The sequence below is a fragment of the Calidris pugnax genome, unplaced genomic scaffold (genome assembly GCF_001431845.1).
Source record: "Calidris pugnax isolate Ruff unplaced genomic scaffold, ASM143184v1 scaffold20, whole genome shotgun sequence".
NCBI classification, from domain to species: domain Eukaryota; kingdom Metazoa; phylum Chordata; class Aves; order Charadriiformes; family Scolopacidae; genus Calidris; species Calidris pugnax.
The window spans coordinates 22,591,524-22,610,247 of record NW_015094510.1 but is presented as its reverse complement, the minus strand read 5'-3'; the positions used below and the strand labels follow the sequence as shown (position 1 = coordinate 22,610,247).

The window sequence follows — 18,724 nt, the reverse complement described above, 5'->3', positions numbered from 1 at the left end:
TGCAGCAGCTGGGCAGGGCACTCAGCAGCGGTTGGGTTTGCACCAAAACGGCCAGAGCCCACCAAAAGTTTTTTAACAGTAATTCCTAGCTGTGGTTTATCCCAGGGGTGCTTGGTTTCAGGAACAACTTCTGAAGAGGTGCCTGGATGGGATTTTTGGAGATATGTAAAAGCCTTCTCTTAGTTTATTTCCGTGAGATAATGAACTGATTCAAAGAGCTTAGTTTGCTGATAAACATTTGCCTGCTCTGCAGATGCTGTAGGTTTAACAGAGGGAAATTACCTCCCTGCGATACATGCCCATTTCAGATTACGGAGACTCTTTTGTTAGCCTTTTTAAAGCGCAGCCACTTAAGGTCATTACACTCTCTAATTAGGTCTCTAATACGATTTTTGATAAACCCATCTTTTCAAAGTCGTATCAAACATCTCCGTAACAGAGTATCTTGTCTCTGCAAGGGGAGGATTAGCCTGTGAGTAATCTGGGTGGTGCTGTAGCTAGTGGGGTTTTTTCCTGAATCGATTCAAGCGGTTTATGGTCAAATTTAGAGACCAATACGTGCACAACAGCAAAACCCTGCATCCACATACAAGCATCTGTAGTTCCTTTTCGCTTGTATATAACCTTCCTGCGTTGGTGTGAGCAACTTTTGATCTTTGATACAGTGACCAGCTTCCTGCAGTAGGCGGAAGAGACATTCTTAACTGCGTCTGCAGGCTGCGTCAAGAATTTATCAAAGTTGCTGACTCCTGAAATTCAGGCGAGCAACGCCACAGCGCATATTACAAATCACCCTTTTCTCCTAGCCTGCTGGCTGTAAACAAGCTCGATGCAAATTTAGGCAAGGAGAGCACCATGCCAAGGTGTTTATTGATTTCTTTGTGTTGTGAGGCTGGTTGTTTGGGCGGACCCCCTCACAGCCCTCTATAAAAAGGCAATGCATGAAAATGCCTCCCTCATGAAATTAGCAATAATTTTAATTGTAACAAGACAGTGACATTCCAATGCACATCCGAGCCTTTCTGGACCCGAGCAAAGAATAACATGATTCTTATCCCGAGGCACCCGAAATGCAGTCAGCCAGTGCTGAAGTGGGGAGTGAATCACAGGCCTGGGACGAAGTAAATGGTCAGGGATATTCTTCTAAGCGTTGAGACAAGCCTGTTTCCTCAGGTGATTTCTACAGGGAACTTGCCTGGTTTGAGTTTTTCTATGGCTCATGAGTGACATCACTGGATAATTTTGGTCATTCTAATGGCAGGTGCAATAGGGTGGGGGGGGGGGGGGCAGTAAGGGGAAAGCAAAGGAGGTTAAAATCCCTCCCTTGTTTTAGATACCTCATCTCCTGCTCCTCTGCAATGTGGCTGGCACCCTTCACTCTCTGCACTGATGGGGTGGGGTGAGAGGGGCTACTGGAGACAAATAAAGCTTTTGTGCACAGCTGCAGCAAGGTGGGATGGTGCCACGGGCTCCACCAGCTCTCTGCCAGGTATGGTTGGGCACCGTATGGCTAGGGGGTGGGGGGCAGTAAGGGGAAAGCAAAGGAGGTTAAAATCCCTCCCTTGTTTTAGATACCTCATCTCCTGCTCCTCTGCAATGTGGCTGGCACCCTTCACTCTCTGCACTGATGGGGTGGGGTGAGAGGGGCTACTGGAGACAAATAAAGCTTTTGTGCACAGCTGCAGCAAGGTGGGATGGTGCCACGGGCTCCACCAGCTCTCTGCCAGGTATGGTTGGGCACCGTATGGCTAGGAGGTCCCGAGACACAGTTAGGTGTCATATGGCTAGGAGGTCTCAGGACTGTGAGGTTTGTGGGCATTTATGGACTCCAGGCAGCAAGTCCTGCCTTCCCACATGGCTCATGTATGAACTGGGAGTAGACCTGTTTATATCAGGGATGTGTTTGGTATATAGGATCTCTTTAGTGGCATCCCAGGAGGGATGGGAGCTGTGGATGTAGACTTCAGGTAGCCATCAGCATCAAGGTTTGTGGGTACAGGATGTGGGTGCAGGCACCTGACAGGACATCAGGGAGTGTTTGCCCAGGTCTACCTCTGCTGCTTCAGTGTTGACGGGGCACGTTAGAAGCTTCATTGCGGTAAGGAGTGTCCTCTCTTGTCACCATAGTGGTAAATTTGTGCAGCCTCTCTGGGTCTGTATGATGTGTGTCTGAAAAGGAAACGGGAAGGAGCTGCAAATGGAAATTTCAAGCCGTCAGCAATAGAGCAAACCCCAACCAACTTCCCATAGCATGAGTGGAAAACCCAGGCCGTGCACTCGAGCTTCAAGTGACAGGAGACACTGTACTTCTGAAATCAGCAAGTGCTGGAGATACTGTGAAAGAAGTGACTTTGTCCTGGCTGTATCTGCCCCTGGAGAGGGGACAGGCTCAGGCCCGGGTTGGAGCATCCCCTGGCACGGCTCTGCCCTTTGCCTCTGAGCCCTCCCTGAGACGCTGTTCCTCTGGGCCAGCCACCCTTTTTTGTCAGGGGGATGGCTGTAGGAGGGGAGTTTGCCATATGTAAGAGCTGTGCTGTGCCACTTGATGACGGGTGAGAGAACACGCTCTGGTCTGGTTTGTTCACAGCATAAATCAGTGTCAAATTTGTCCTTAGCTTCACTGGAGATATCCCAGAGAGAGTCCTGGCCTGCGATGGCATTACACATGTCCAGCTGGCGTGAAAACATACGTGAATAGAGCAGGGAAGAAGATCTATGATATAAGAGCTTAACATCGGTATTGTCTAACTTGTCTGTACACCCATCACCTCAATTGAGAAATGGTCACCATGAGAAGATAGTGCATGGGGGAGTATTGTTACAGAGTGTACACTCGTCTCCAGTTAATTAATTTCTCATCCAAGGACTGCCAAGGGTGTTATCTCATCCCAGGAAAGAGCCACTCTCACCAGCAATATGATTTAACAAAAGCTACGAACCAAATGAGTTGTCAGCCTCCAAAACCCTCTTACCAATGGGATTCTCATTGCCTGTAAGGTGTGGTTTTCAGGTGGGCACTTAGATTCATTTGCTAGGTTGAAGGAGTTTATGCAATACGTGTGTATCTGTTAATTGATATAAACCCATCTGAGATTTGCCAGAATAAAAAGTTTAGCGTTGAAAGCGTGCAAGTTTTGCAGGCTTGCAGCATCCCACACAGGAGGTCATGGTGCTGGGCTGCATTAATAGGGGTAAAGGCCTCCTTCTGTGCATGTGTGAAGAGGAGTGAAAATGTCATTACCTCTGGTTGTTGCAGGCTCATAAATATAATTTTCTAAAGCTGTGAGCTTCAACTCTAGACTTGGTGGAAGGAGGAAGGGAAGAAGAAGGGAAGGAGAGGGGGTAATTTGCCTTGAAAAGGCTGGATAGCTGAATATGTGCTCTCTTGAATATGCTTAAAGTAAGAGAGCAGGGGATGCTGATAGAGTGCTTCACATTCAGGGAAAAGAGAGAAAAAAGAGTCAGTAAAAAGAGAGAGAAAAGAGTCAGAAAAAAGGGCATTTTCAGTCCATGGGGAGATGGATGGAGAGAGGACCGTACCAGAGTATGGGAAGGTAGGGACTTCATACAGCCTTGCTGCCGGGCTTGTTTTCTGTGCTTGTGGCTCAGGGAACTGGTAAAACTGGACTGGGACAGTAAAAGCTGTAATCCCAATTCATCATTTATAGCCTGCTCGTGTCCAGGCGGACACATCTAGCCCAGCCTTCTCAGATACAGTGAGCTGCTGCATTTCACAATCATGGGAAGGGTTCGCCAGCTGCACGATCCAAACATTTTGAAGTGCAACATGGTGCATTATATTAAGTTGGTTCAGACAATCAGCTTTAAACATCTGAATCTCATTTCTTGATGCTAATTCCTCTTGCTCAATCTTTATTTCAGCTGTGTGGAATTCTCAGACCTTTCTGACCCCAACTTATCGTTTCCTGATGTTTTATTGCTAAGTCATTGAGGTTTCAGGGAGGATGATGTTTCTAAAATGTGCACACCTTTGATTGTAGGCATGGCCGGCGTGTCAGACTGAACTTTTCATATGCTTTGTATATATCACTGTCTCCACTGCTGCGTCCTCTGCAGTTTCACCCATCGGCGCACTGATCCGCATGCCCCGTTGATGCAGTCCTCCTTAAAATGTGGTTATTATTTAAGGCTTTTCAAACGCTCAGCCTCTGCACACTACAAAACTCGATCCGAGCCTACGTCCGCTCCTGTCACTCATGTACAGGTTCCATCTGTTCCCCTTTTCCTCTCCCATTGCTGCTTGCCACATCCAGACCACATGCTGCTTATACATTGTACAACAGACATTTCTGCACACACACTTTTGAAAATGTGGCTCTTAGTGCTTTATTGTTCACATGTGTCTTGTTGCTTAAGGCAAGTTTTATCAGTAATGATTTTGTTGTTTACTGACACGTAGAATAAAATAGGGTACTGTTAAAATGTGACTGGAGGAGAGGAGAAGGGCCTTTGATACACCAGTTACACAATTTCTGCCAGCTTTCTGATCATTCCCCCCTGCCACCACTTCCCCAAGTTCCGTAGTTGCCCAAGGATAAAGCAAGATCCTAACATCACTTACAGCAATGTAAGGGCTGCTCCGCTCTGCATGAGGCTGCTCCACGTTGGTAAGGATTCACCAGCACCTCCTGCACTCCCGTGTCTGGTGAGGAGAAGGGGTGGGACCTTCTAGCACTCCTTTTCAGCAAGGCAGCCCTAGCTTCTGCTTTAGATCTCCTTTAAAGGTGCCCAGTGGCACCTTTGCGTAATTCTTCCATTTGGGAAAAGAAAAAAAATCCCTACAGAAGCTACTTCTGGAAATTAAATCAGTGCTAGGAAGGTCTATGAAGATGCTCCTCTTGCAGGAGCTGAGCTCACCTCTAGCAGCTCCCCCAGTGCGTGGACTGGAGCAGACCCAGAGGTATGCCATGACTAGGGAGTTTAGGCAGGCAGGTACCCTGGGAGCCATCTCAGGTCTCTCCCATCACACCTTGCTCCATACCTGTGGTGAGACCGGAGTATCTGCAAACAGATCACACGGGGTGCAACTCCCAGTGAAGTTCCTGGGTGTCTGCAGCGGGGATGGCACAGAGCCTATTGCACTGGATTATTGCCACCCGGGGATTTCCCGCACCAGGAAGAACCCCCAGCTGCCCAAAGCCTCTGGTTTCCCACCTGGAGAAGCCCAAGACCTGCCTGTGGTGCTGATCATTTCTGCCACTGGGGAAAGCAAAGGTTGCAGAAACCCACATGTGCTAGGAATAGACCCAGTTCCTGTCAGAGATTTGTTCTGATTAAAGCTTTCCCTACCAAAGACGGCGTCTGCTTCTGTCATGGAGACAGCCTGCTGCTCCCTTCCCAAGAAGAGGGGCACTTGCATCCCCCATGTGCAACCAGGAGCTGTGTGCTTGGAGCTGGGTCTCGGGGGCACGGCAGAGGGCACACCCTGAAGTGCTGCAGAGCTGATGCCAAGAGCCACATTTGGGAGGGCTGCTGAAAAGAAGACATGAGCACAGGAACATAAAGACCCTTCCACTTCTGTCCATGGACTACAGTCATGGCTCACAGGGTGTCTCATGGTTCCTCTTCCACCCTGTGGCTCCCATCCCACCTCTGCAGGTCAGCAAAAGTGGCAAGGAGACCCAAGCTCTCTTTCCCCTGAAAAGAGGTGGGCAGGAAAAGCCAAATTGTGTTTGCACCAAAATTACTCATCTTTTACAAATAAGATACACTGAATGTTTTGCGTACTGCCCTGTACCAAAGTTTGAGACCACTCATCGGCCAGAGGGGAGACAGGAAGGATACGAAAGCAGAGAATGGAGCAGAGCTCTTGGCAAGCTGTTGTAGATTAGAAAGGAGGCAGGTAGGAACAGAGACGAAGCAAGTGCTTTAAAGAGTTATTCTGGAGAAACAAGGGCTTTAAGTGACATTTGAGTATGGGAAAGAAATCAGTATCCGTGGTTTCCATTGGTGTTCAGAGTGCTAAAAGCAGAAGTGGTTGCTGGAGTCTGAACAGGAATCTGAGGCTGAGCTCTCAGCTTCCTCCCAAATTGGATGAGAAACTATTCACTTGATTTACAGGCTCACTGGCAGAAGAGGTCTTATTTTATAGAATTTCTCTTTTCTTTTTTTTTTTTTTTCAAACAAATTGCTTTGTGAGCAGTGGAACTAATGGCACTTGGTTTCCTGTGGATCTGTGACCCTTGCTTCATCGTCGCCTCCCTTCTCCCCCCTCCTTCTAAAAACAAAATAGCTGCCACAAGCCCAACTCTCCCCTCCCCATATGCTCTAAGACTCTTTGTTGGGCAGCAGTCAGGTCCGTATACGCTGGCTGACCAGCTAATGCATACACGGTCAGCCAGCGTGCACACACTCACAAGCCAGTTGGCTGCTGGCCGCAGATCTCTAATTCAGGTCTCTATCCCTCACCCAGCCATCAATCTGCACAAAATTTAGAAAGGAAATCAATACCTTTTGAAAATTCTATCTTTCTGTCCTATAAGAAATCAAGGTAAAAATTATTGATGGAGCCGGACACACAGATTGAATCTGAACTAAAAAGGTTGTGTTGCATTGCCTTGGGATGTACATGTAGGACGTCAGTCCAGGTTCTGGAATTCATTTCTCTCTCTCTCTCTTTTTCAGCTATTTTTACCCTGGATGTGTTCTGCGATTTGTTTCCCACACAGCATTGAAACTGGCACAGCTGAGGGGTGAGTGAGTGGTGGGAGAGGGGAAGGGGAAATCAGGGGATGCTTCTGTTGGCGCTGCTGCTGAAAGAAGTGCTCATCAAACGATAGCCTCTCAGATCTGTCTAACGTGGAGTCCCACACCGCCCCGCAGAAAAGCTGTGAAGATAAATATATTCACAGTCTTAAAGTGCTCACACACAGGGCAAAAAGAGCTAAAGAAATCAAGGCATCCTGGAAAAAAAAAAAGCACCAGAAACAGTGGCCAGTTTTGAAATGTAACATTTTCTGTCATAGTTCAACATCTCAATTCTGCCCACATTCCTGTGTGTACATCTCAAGACATCCCTTTGCGTAGGGTCTACTAAGAAAAATCCTTATAGTGGCAGCCCAGTCCCTGTCCAGAGTGCACATCGACTCACAGGATCCGTTCTAGAAAACCCCGATGAGCTGCTATCCATACAAACCTAGGTTGGAAGAACAGAGGTCTTATCTGGGAAATACATAGGAAAAAGCTTCTTCTTGAGCATTAATTTACACAATTAGACCTCTAATTGCAGAGCATTTCTTTTCTTCAGTTAACTATAGATGATTATAGTGTGTGAGATCTGCCTTTTCCCCCTGTGTTCTGTTTAACACTGTTTGTTAGACATGAAAGGAAAAGAGGATTAAAAGGGAGAGATGGTATCGTAAACAGCCCTTCAGGGTAGGTGGGAAAACAACAGTAACTCTCTCAAACAGAACACAGGGATGCCCTTAGGAAAAGGTTTTGAAAGTGTCCTGCATTTGAAAGTTAATGAGTAAATAGATCTCAAACATCACTTTAAAGACTGACAATGCCAGCTTTAACATCTCAGGCATGCACCACAACTGAGAAGAGACAAAGGGAATTTTTAATGGGCAATAAATGGACTAATATTTTTGGATGCAAAGCTAAAAGCGGGTTAGTTCTGATGGGATGTGGGTTTGTTCTGTACTTCCTGACACAGCGACTTTACTGTATTGGGTTTGTTTGCCTTACGCTATCTTTTGATGAGGCACCACTTTTTCCTTTAAAAAGGAAAAAAAAAAAAGTGGTCTTAGTAAATAATCCTCCTTCGAGCTACAATAAATCCATTGGGTATAGAGTTTGCTGGTTTTGGGGGTTGTGTAGGCTTGTGCCAGTCCACCTCTCTGCTTTCCTGTGATGCCTTTACTTCTCATCTAGCTCAGGTTGCCTGGTCATCTCTGCCCCTGCAGTGCTGCAAAATCACCTTGCATGGACATCCATCTCCATGCTGGTGAGAGGCTGGTGGGCAGGCACCCCTTTCCACCAGCAGATAACAGCACGGGCACTATTAGCCCTGCTGCAGGCATGCTCCTCTTATGTCCGGTGGATCTCAGCGAGGTCCCAGACTTGACCTCTCTCTTTGAAGCAGTCACGTACTCTCCCATACTTCAAATGAAGAAACTCTTGGTTACTGTGTTCCTGGATGTCAGGCGTTTTGGAGGAAAGCTGGTCTTATCTAGAGCTTTTGTACAACTTCTGTCACAGCCTCCTGACCCTCAGGGTCCTCTGTATATGGCTGTCATGAGTATTCAGTAGCTACAGTGGCTTCCACAAGCATGATTGTGCCTTTGTGGCCACAGGAGGAGCCCCAGCAGGAACTCCCAAAAGCAGGTCTCTCTTTCCTTCACCCAGAGCTGGCTCAAGGCATAGACAAAGTCACCTCTTGAGATGGCAGACTTCTATTTTGATTATGCCCAGAAAGACAAAAATGGATCAAAACCTGATGTGTCTGGGGTGAACACCTCCTCTGTGCCGCCTGCCCTCGGCTGAAGGGAAGACGCCCAGCCCCTTGCCTATTCCCAGCAGTCCATGGAGAGCAGAAAGAGCCACTACGTGGGGAGGAGGAAAGAGGAAAGGAGGGATCTTGCTGGGGAAGAGGGATGGGAAGGATGTGTAGGTTGGAACGGAAATCTTGTGTTAAGGAAATTGGCATCAAGCAAGGGTTGAGAGAGGTGGGGAAGGAGAGAAACAGAGAATTCTTATTTCCAGGCAAACACCAACGCTATCAAAATCCCCGTACATCTGGGCATGCCTTCACCTGCCTATCAAAACCCCACTGATGTCCTCCAGACCATCTACCCACCCAGGGTTCCTGAAACCATATCCCCTATTCCCAGCTGACTCTTGCTTATCCTCACACCTCAGAAATGCATAGACCGCTTTGCAAACCTTCTTTCTACCCCCCATTTCTCCCAAAACTCCTCTGCCATTACCACAACATCGAGACAGGCCTGCCTACACCAGTGTCAGCTGCCAGCCTGAAAAAAGAAGAGAGAATTGGCTCCCTGAGCTTTAGACACTCAGACACAAAAGAGCAGACGCCAGGCCTTGAAAGAACACATTAATAGTACCTCCACCCCTCTGTCACAGCTGCTTTCTGGCTCACTTACCATATTCCTAAGGGTCAGCCATCACCTTCCAGTGCTTTTTCAGTTGACAAAAACCACTTAGTTTGACTTTTCTGCTCAGTCATTATGCTCCACCTCTTCCAGAGCAACCAAAATCCCAGTCTGCTCACACCTTCATGCCAGACCCAGCCCCTCGGTGCTGCGGGATGTTCTGCTCCTTGGGAACCTCCCACCCTTCTCCCTGGGCTCAGTCTCTCGCCGTATGACATCCCGACCTGGTGCAGCATCTGCATCTCTGCAGGAGAGGTGCCCACACTCCTGCAAAGATCACTTGACTCCCCGTCCCTGCAAGCCTTAATACTTCAACGCTTGGACAGAGGGACAGGCTTGGCTCCTCTGTGTCCTCTTCCTCCCTTCTCAGAGCATTTTTCAGTACGTTCCTAATCTCCTTCTCATTAGCTTCTGGGTTAGTCTTCCTTGAGCTTGTCCCTATCTAAGTGACAGGCTGTCAAACAGGCACATATCCTTTCAGTTGATTTCCACCAGGGAACGCAGCTTTGAGCTGATAAGGGTATGGCTGATCTCCTGCCTCATCAGTGAGGACACCATGCGGGTTCAACTCTGCTGTGCCTTCTCTTTACCCTGTGGAAGTTACCACCAGCAAAAGGCAGAACTGTATTTAGCCAACCTTTCATACACAGATACATACCTACATACATATACAGACATATATATTTTGGCTCTACCGAATCCTGTCCCAATTTCTGGCATCCTTCTGAGCAACAGGAGCATAGAAGTACAGAAGGAAAAGAATACTGGGCTGCTCTATGTGTTTATGAGTGAGAAAGACTGCTTGCACCAAGTGGCTGTGTTCTTGAGTGCAGTCCCAGCCCCAGGCACTCAGAGGACACAGCCAACTGGTTCAAGGTTCTACCCAAGCTTGTTGTGAACCTTTTTGGAAAAACTCAAGAGTTCAACTTTCTTCTGGCTGATAAAGTCGGTATTGTGAAGAAACCAGAAATACTAGTCCTGCTCAAGAGCTGTGCTGCGCCCCAGGCGAGAATAGGATCACAGGCTTCTCCCTCCAAATAAAAGTGAAACAATGAGGTATTCTCAGTGCAGCCCCAGGTGGAAGGCCCTGATCGAAGGGGTACATACAGTGTGTGACTCCAAGGGTGATGGAGACAAGTGGAGCAAGGGAACATAAACCCATCCGGATAAAGGGTTTGCTCATGGTGCGGAACCAAAGAGGCGTTTCAGCCCCGTGCCTTCCCTGGGTGAAAGTTGGGTGGCCTCAATGCTTTGTTGGATTTGATTCACCAAGAACAGCATCACATTCAACACAAAGTGAAACACAGGGGGGAGAGAGGAACTGCATGGGCAGGTGTATCCGGACAAGCAGATGGAAGAGGTGAGTGCTTCAATACTCTTACGGCAAGCATTGAAGAAAGAAGAAGAGCCTGAAGAGGGCTAAAAAATCCCTCAAAATCCTCCTTACCATGCATGAGATCAAATACAGAGCAAGGGTACGTCTGGGACTTTTCAGTGGGAGAAGGAAGCCCCTCAAGCTAAAAACTGTACTCCCGTTTCCCAACCTTATCCACTGCCCAAAGACTGATAGCAAGCAGCAATATCAAGTGTGAAACACCAGCCTTAGTGGATATCAGTTTAGCAATCCCCAAATCCAAGCAAAAGCCAAATCCCATCACAGCCCAGGGGATGGCCAGTTTCCCAGCTTGTTTCCTGCTCCTTAAACATCAATTTATTCTTCAGAAAAAGACATTTGGACTAAACAAAACAGTCGCGTTCCACCCCTGAAAAACCACAATGATATCCCTTCCCTTCAGTCCCATCACTGCAGTGCGGTGTGGGGCAAAGTCATCTGTCCAAGTGCAGGCATCAAACTCAGATAAAAAGCTCCTGGGACTCCAGTAACTGTACTGACTGGGTCTCCACTGACTGTAATGGGCAAGCTGCGCTTCAGAACTCACTGACACCTCCCCAAAACCTTGTGGATGCACAGAGACCAAAAGCCAGACCTACAATGTGCTACAGAAAAATAACAGGCATTGAATGTGTCTCACGCCTGGCCATAGCAGGGATTATTTGGCAGGTATTTTGGAGTGAACACATCTAGACCCCTAACTATATTCCTGTCCAAAACTGGTGTGCATTTTTCCTTGGACAGCACCCAATCTGCAGAGTTAGTGTTTTCCACACAAAAATGCCTGGTTGGTAAACTTCCAAGAAGTTCTATTTTTGATTCAATGAAGAATAGCAGCTTTCCATGGAACTTACTTTTTCTTTCCTCCTTTCTCCCCACTCCACCTCTCCTCCTCCCCCCCCCAGAAAAAAGGTTTGCTCAAAAACCTATACATTTTCATTTGGAAATGCTACCTGGGGGCCCCATGGATGTCAGAGTTCATTTGTCCTGTTCTGCAGGAAGTTTAATGGTTTCTCTAGCCTAAAAGGAACTTCTTTTTACCTTGAAAAAATATGGAGGGAGGTTCCCCATCTTCACCTTTTCATTGAACTGTTTTTCCCTCCTCTTGAAGAGAGTGCAGCGGAGACCCTGCTGTAGACTTCTGGAAACTCACATTTTTTAACACTGTAATGCTTCTCCTGAGGCCATATGGTCACTCGTGATCGTGAAGGAGGAGGAGTAAAGTCACAGCTGTGGAGAAGTCACTGGAATCCACCACTCCATGTTCAGAATAAAGATCTGCTGATGCGTGATCGCCTCAGAGCAGGAGATACGCTCAGATCTTGCAGGAAGCTTCTTATTCTCCCTCATCCAGGTTCACCTACTTGCACAGAAGTTGTCCCACATCCTACAAACCATGTCCTAAATAGCTGAAATTTGCGGGAACATGCCATCTCCTTACCAGCTCCCACGTTCTGATACATTTCTGTACTTATTTTTTTCCTCATTCTGTGTCTCCAGAGTCCAAAGTGAGCAAGAGCTGAGCTTCTTCCAAGTCGTAACGATCCTCACTTGTTCACTCTCTCACAACAGAATCGCTTTGGCCAGCAGCCAGGACTGCAATAAGGGCCAGGCACACACACGGGCAGCTTAAAAGCACCTCAGCTTTGGGAAATCCTGCTGGGCTGTAAAAGCTGCCCACAAACCCAAATCATATCAAGCGAGGCCTGTCTGATAATTCTTTGGCACAATCCCCAAACTCGCTCAACTGCTTTTCCATACAAAGTATTTCCAGGTGGGTTATTAGGTCCTGTATCCCTTCCATCTTGTATCCTCTTGCGGTTGAAAAAGGCATTCCTTAGAACAAGCTATTTTTAAAAGGAAAATAAATATTGTCCTTTACATGTCTGGTTCCTCTAAACCAGAAGGGCACTTTGCAAGACACAAACTGTCCCTGCTGGGTAGCGCAGGGGACTCATCTCCCCATAGTGCCCATGCCCGTACAGGACTTGTGCTTGGGAAGATAATTTATATTTTCACAAGGAGATTGATGCTGGTACAACTGCCGCTGTGATGGTAGTACGAAGGTGCCATACTCCGGTAAATCTAGTTTCCCTTCCTGTATTTTAATAGCAGCATCACTGCAGCCACGTTTGAGTCTGTGCTGCTTTAATTGCACCAGAGGAGTTAAAAGCAAAGAGCGGGTCGGTGTGTGAGGAGGCAGGAGCCCGACCCCCTGCAGCTCTTCCAGCTTTGGGTACACACACGCTGTTTTACATGCGTGCACACAAGACTCATCAGCAAAGCTTAGCTTTGCCAGGAAAAGCTGCCTCTCCATGAGGAGCTCACGGCGTCAGGCAGCAAAGCTGTGATTGCTTTCTGCCTAGGAAGGCTGGTTTCCCTGCGATGAAGGAGGCAGGTCGTCTGTTGGCTGACCTGATGTTATTTTTGCCCAATACGACAATCTAACATGAATAGGATTATTGAAAATGGACCCCAAGTGTAAAACCTGCAGATCTATAATTAGATATTGCACGAGAGAAGTGAGTAAAAAAACCCATCGGATTTTCATTTGAAAATTATCAAAAACAACGAAGTAGTTGGTTTGTCGATTTGAGTCTTTGGGGTCTCTGCCGCCACGGAAAATGAAGAGAGGTGGAGACAGAACAATGCAAAACCCAGAGGTTTCTGTGAGTTAAAACAAACTCTTTCACTTTGAGACACCTTCAGACAAGATGATTTTGACATGCGTCTTCGGAAAAAAAAATTAACTGTGACCAGCAAAATCTGACCAGGCGGTGAGTGATCTGGTTTTGACGCAGACCTGCCAGTGAGACCTCCCTCTCCGGGAGAGTCTGCCTCACCGCTGGCTGCAGGATGCCAGCACTGGCCAGGATTTGTTTCGTACCACTGCTGGGAAGAGGAGGGTGTTGATGGGAGCCCTGCCAGCCACCTCAGCGAGACGGCGTTCCCGGCTGCAGAGAAGTTCAAGGGGGCTGTACCGCTGCACGGGCACGCTGCACCCGAGTGACTCAGGCTCCCCGTGGCACAGCCTTCCTCCCGGCATCCCTCCCCAGGCCACCTCCCACTCCTGGGACCTTCATCTTTTTTCCCGAAGACAGCCCTGCCAAGCACCGCTGGCGGCCGCTCGGGGCTGTGCCAGGCACCGAGCCAAAGCTCCTGCCCTCAGCCCACTCCAGCTCGGCTCCCTCGGTGAGCCCCGGTGAGACAGCATCAAAGCTTGTCCCGGCTGCAGAACAACCTGAGGTCTGTGAGGTCCTGGAAAAACTGCGGGCAGAGGCCAGAAAGCCCCACGCTCTTGAGGGAGAGCAAAAACAAGGCAGGAGGTGTTGCAAAGACGTTATTTTTCCTCCCAGTGAGTAGTAGAAAAAAACCCCACCCAAGTTTCACTCCTCGCTCCCACTTTGTATTAAAAAACAAACAAAACCAAGGAAAAAAAAAAAATTAAAATCTACATTTGCTACTGTGCGTTGCCCTTGCTGCCACGTGACCCGGGCATGTGATTAAGTTGTTGATACTTGTTATTTTTATAGGATCCAATTCGTAGCTGCTGTAGAAGCCTGCGAAACTTGTCAGAGCAATTCTCTACCCTGGCAAGTTACACAAGCTGGGGAGCTTCTCCCTGCCCCAGGGTATCCTACCTATCTCTGCCGTCTCCCTTCACCCACGGCTCCTCCTCTCCGTCCTTTGCAAAGGCATCGCCTGTACTCATTTTTTAGGAAAACGGGCAGAATCCCTCTTAGCTGCACCGTGGAGCTCGGTGAGAGGCCCCCGTGATGAGGCAGTAGTTTCTTCCAGCCTTCCTTCCCATGGGAAGCGTGGCTTAAATAAGCAGGGAGGGTGATCCTCCACTCGGAAAACAACAAAAAGGAAAAAAAAAAAGGAAAAAAAGCCTGGGCTTGCCAACCTGCAGCGTGCTCCGTGTTTGATTTCCGCTGGCAGTCAGCAGGGCTCTGCCTGCGCGGATCTGTTGAGTCATGTTGCGTGGCTGGACTGGATGGGGCTGTTTGCTTCGGGACCCGTGTTTGTTCCCAGCTCTCCTGAATGATCTAATGTTACCCGTGACGGGGAGCCACCGAGCTGTGATCGGGACCCTTCCCTCCTTGGCGGGCAGGAGCTCCAGAGGGTGAAGGTGGCCATGCAGAGCCTCTGTAGGAAAGCAGGTCTTAGCACAGGGACACCCGTTTATTGAAGAGGTAGAAATAAGCACAGCCCTACTTGTGGTGTCTTTTTGTGACCAGTGTGGGACAAGTCCCAGCTGCTTCTCAGGTCTTAGTAGTTCCTGCGAATGATGGGGGTAGTCCCTGCTTCAGTGACTGTCTTTGCTACAAGAGAAGGGGCAAGCCTTTGAGATGCCTTCACAATCCAGTGCTGCTAGAGTTGGCCTGGGACTAGGCCAGCACCTGATCTCAGATGAAGTATTTACGATCCTGGAGCCCAAGCAAAGGTCCATGGCTACACAGAGGCATGAATGGTAACCAGTGCTGCACTGTTTGTCCTCATCATGCTGGTGAGAAAGCACAGGAGGTGTGAAGCCCGTGCTTACCTTGGTGGTAATTATTGCCACCAGTTGGGCAGAAGACAAAAGATACAGTGTCAACACTACTCATCTCCCCAGGTTGCCCCAAATCTATGTGTGCTTCCAAGAGATGCAACACACACCCCTTCTGGGATTTGACTTTCATTGCAAATGAACTTTTTGTTCACAATAGTAGGTGCCAACCTTTCTATTGGACTTTAACTGCTCATGGAGCTGTTCCTGGCAGGCTGGGGTGGCTCCTCCACTCTTTCTCCAGGGCTCACTGCTATTAGCTTGCTGGTGGTGCTTGTACCTGCAGACACCACCACGCTGTGGGGACACTACATGGTTTCTGAAGTAGGGATCATGTGTAACAGTCGTACAATGGTTGTGACCTCTATCTCCCCTATACAGGAAGTGTCTCTCTGCCCATCCAAGGCCACTCTGCAGAATGCTCACCTTGGCCATATGACAAGGATACAAACTGCTGTACACTCCCAGTGCCCTGTGGTTTTAGCTGGGATGTTAAGCTGTGTATTTCTCACTGAAAATAAGCATACTATTTTTCGATAGGTATTTTGTTTTGTTTCTGTCAGACATAAAGCCTGGAGGCAACAGTGGACAAAGTGCTTGCTTTTCCTCTTCCCCTATGTTTCCCCTCTTCTATACTTTCCACTCTGTCTTCTCTTTTCTTAGAAAGGTCTGTCTTTGGTCCTAACAGTTTATCACCGCCTCTTTTCATGCTGCCTGTATTTCTGTAAGAAAGTCACAGACTCCAAAACCCATTGCAAACTCCTTGAGTTGCTCCATTCTTTGTAAAAGCATAAAGTGTTGTTAGTGCTTTTCTGTTTAAAAAAAAAAATTAAAAAAAAAATAAAAAAATATCAAAGATTATGTTTGGAAAAGCTGCATTGCTTTTAATGATAGTTCAAACTGTCAGGACCAGCAAATTTCAGTCTTTTTATTTCGTGCTTAGCTAGGAAATCAGAGCATCATAGAATTGTTTGGGTTGGAAGAGACCTTCAAAGAGCATGTAATACATGCCCCTCCCCTCCACTGTGGGCAAGGACATCTTTCACTGGATCATCCGTCCTGACTTAGAACATTTCCAGTGTTAGGGCATCCACAACTTCTCTGAGCAACCTGCTCCAGTATTGGGGTGCCAGTCAGCATGTATCACACACCCAAAATATATCTATTTCTAGCTTGTTTAGTTTTGCTGTGTTCTGGCCCTTTTGGTCATGCCCTGTGTGAGGACCCAGTTGCTTCTCTGGGCTCTAGAGCTCTCTCCTATGGCACATTTGTCTGAAATTCCTTCTTCTCTCAGAAGGATCTCAGGCAGCTCATGTCTTGTTTGCTTCGGAGCTTTTGTGTCTCTATCACAGGCAAGGCTCTCTGCGCCCAGTTCTTTTTGTTGAACAGAAGCCTGTGATATTATTTCGTTTTGAAATCTTATTCCCATGGTTGGAGAAGGTTCTGTTTTGCCAGATCACCAAACCGTCAGCGTGGTGATGCCAATTATCCATGTGTCCCTAAGTAATTAACAGGATAGGGTTCAGCATGTGGCATTCAGGAGCAGTCAATATCATTCTTTGGTTTTCTCAGATCAGTACAGCTTGCTGTTGCTTGTTGAAAATTACTTTCTGCTCTTAACAACCATCTCAATTCTCAAAACTCTTGTTTTTTATCTTAGCGATACCAGCAGGAAACACATTTATGATGGCAGATAAATATATGAATAATAGGCCTTCAGTTTTCCAAATTTCAACTTAAGAGTTGTCTACTTTTCACATTTCAACAAAAAATATCTGAAGTATTTTGAGAAGGTCTGTCGTTTTCTGAGAAACTCTATTAAAAAAATAATTTTCAATTTCTCCCTTTTCTCTCTGCCATTATTCTCTGCCAGGCAGGGCTTTTTTGCTGGTGGGCCACACATATACACACACACACACACACACGTGTCTGTTTTCTTCTCAGCCTGCAAGGCCTATGGGCCTGGGATTGCCCCTGTACTTGCACAGTGTGCTCTGTACTGAGAGCAGAAGGCTGAACCTCTTCACAAAAAACAGTTCAGCTGATTTCATTCTCCCAAAGCAACGTCCACGCACGAAAAGAGAAAGGATTGTTTTTGCCGCTCTCAGATCTCTCCTATTTCCCCACGAGAAGTCACGCAGACTTCTAAGCTGGCAAAGGCAGAAGCATTGAAGCTGCTCCTCGGTTGTCATCAGGATTAACCTGAGGCTGTTAGCCAGAGCTGCATCTCACGAGCCCACAGCTCTGCCGGGCAGGAGGCTGTAGCTGCAGCGAAGGGTGCCGCTTTGGAGACGAGCTTGCAGACTCTAAGCAGCAAGTCTGTTGCAATAGCTCTGTTGATCAAATAAAATTTCTGTTCACAGCGCAGGGCCAAAAACAGTTTTTGATTGCAGCCTTGAGGGGTATTTCTTGGCTCATGCTCGACGTTTTAAGCAATGTGTAGCTGTACAAGTCATTACCAATGTTTGAAATCTCTTCCTTCTTATTATTATCCTCAGAGATGTGGAATGAAGACTATTTACCTTCCCCTCATAGTTCATTATGATTATTAAGCCATAGGAATGAGGACATGTGCATGAGCGTTGGATATAGCAGGCCTGTTCTGGCTGTGTCAACATTATTTCCCAAAGAAGTGAGTATATTCAGAAATACGGCCAAGTTTTCCTTTTTTCTTCTCCTAACTGTATTTGTGTACAAATATTTCAAGATTTCACAATGCCATGTTTTGTATGCACCTTTTGCTGAAGCAGTAATACGAGGTGTCTCATTGCCACTTCACCGAGACACTTAAAGAAGTCTCCTTATTAATAATCTGTTGCCTTATTCCTTCAGATTCCGGTGTCTGGTGTCACCTCCCCTTGCTATCTCAGCTGCCTTCCCCTCCTCACTGGATTTAGAGCTATTTTAGTTTTCCCACCTGCCCCCCAGGGCCCTACCAGCTTCTTTAAAATGGAACCTCAGGCCATCTCTGTGACGTAAGGAGCCACCAAGGCCGCAGTGCAGAGATGGGCTGGGGAGATGGTAGAGGTAAATCTGCTGCTGTTGGTGACTGTGGGAACAGAGAGTTCCAGCTGGAACGGGTGCAGAGCCAGAACTGTCCTCTCCTTCCCAGAGCCTTTTAAATTTAGGCTTGGCAGGTCACTGGAGGAACATTGCCACCTGGTACATTTGTTCTCTAGATGGAGAGGACTGAAATTTCTTAGGCTATTTGTCTGTCTCATTTCATAAGTACTGCATCCACCTTTAAATATAAATGAGATGTCTGGGTAGGCCATGAGCAATTTTTCTCCTGAAAAGCAAGATTTGCCTGCTCTGAAAAATGTGCTTTTTTGCTGGACACGTCAATTTGCACCTTCTCCCCATTGTATATATCCTCTGTCCTCTGCTTCCAGGTCACTGTGACACTACGCTGGAGTCTGCAGGAGCAGGGACTGTCTCATGGCTTGTTCATGTAGCACCTACAAAAATGAGGTTTTAATCTAAGCACGCATCCTCAGTACATAATATGCAATAAATTGGCATAATGAAAATGGATAAACTGGGAACGCAGCTCATTGTGGAAATAGTACCTAATATGGGAATAATTCCTGACTCCTCAGGGTTCCAGTGCTCCTTTCTGCTTTGCTCTGAGCATTCAAAAGC

The 18,724-nt window shown here is 47.3% G+C and overlaps 1 long non-coding RNA gene across 3 annotated transcripts in view; it reads left to right on the top strand.

Moving 5' to 3' along the window:
- Positions 1 to 18,724, top strand: part of LOC106902587 — a 57,979-nt gene that overhangs the window by 21,004 nt on the left and 18,251 nt on the right. For 2 of the 3 annotated variants that reach the window (XR_001414546.1, XR_001414544.1), the window contains exon 2: positions 6,646 to 6,713. This is a non-coding gene — a long non-coding RNA (uncharacterized LOC106902587). Of the gene's footprint in view, positions 1 to 6,645; positions 6,714 to 17,580; positions 17,715 to 18,474; positions 18,697 to 18,724 lie in introns of those variants that run through there. The other variant, XR_001414545.1, reaches the window with a different exon arrangement.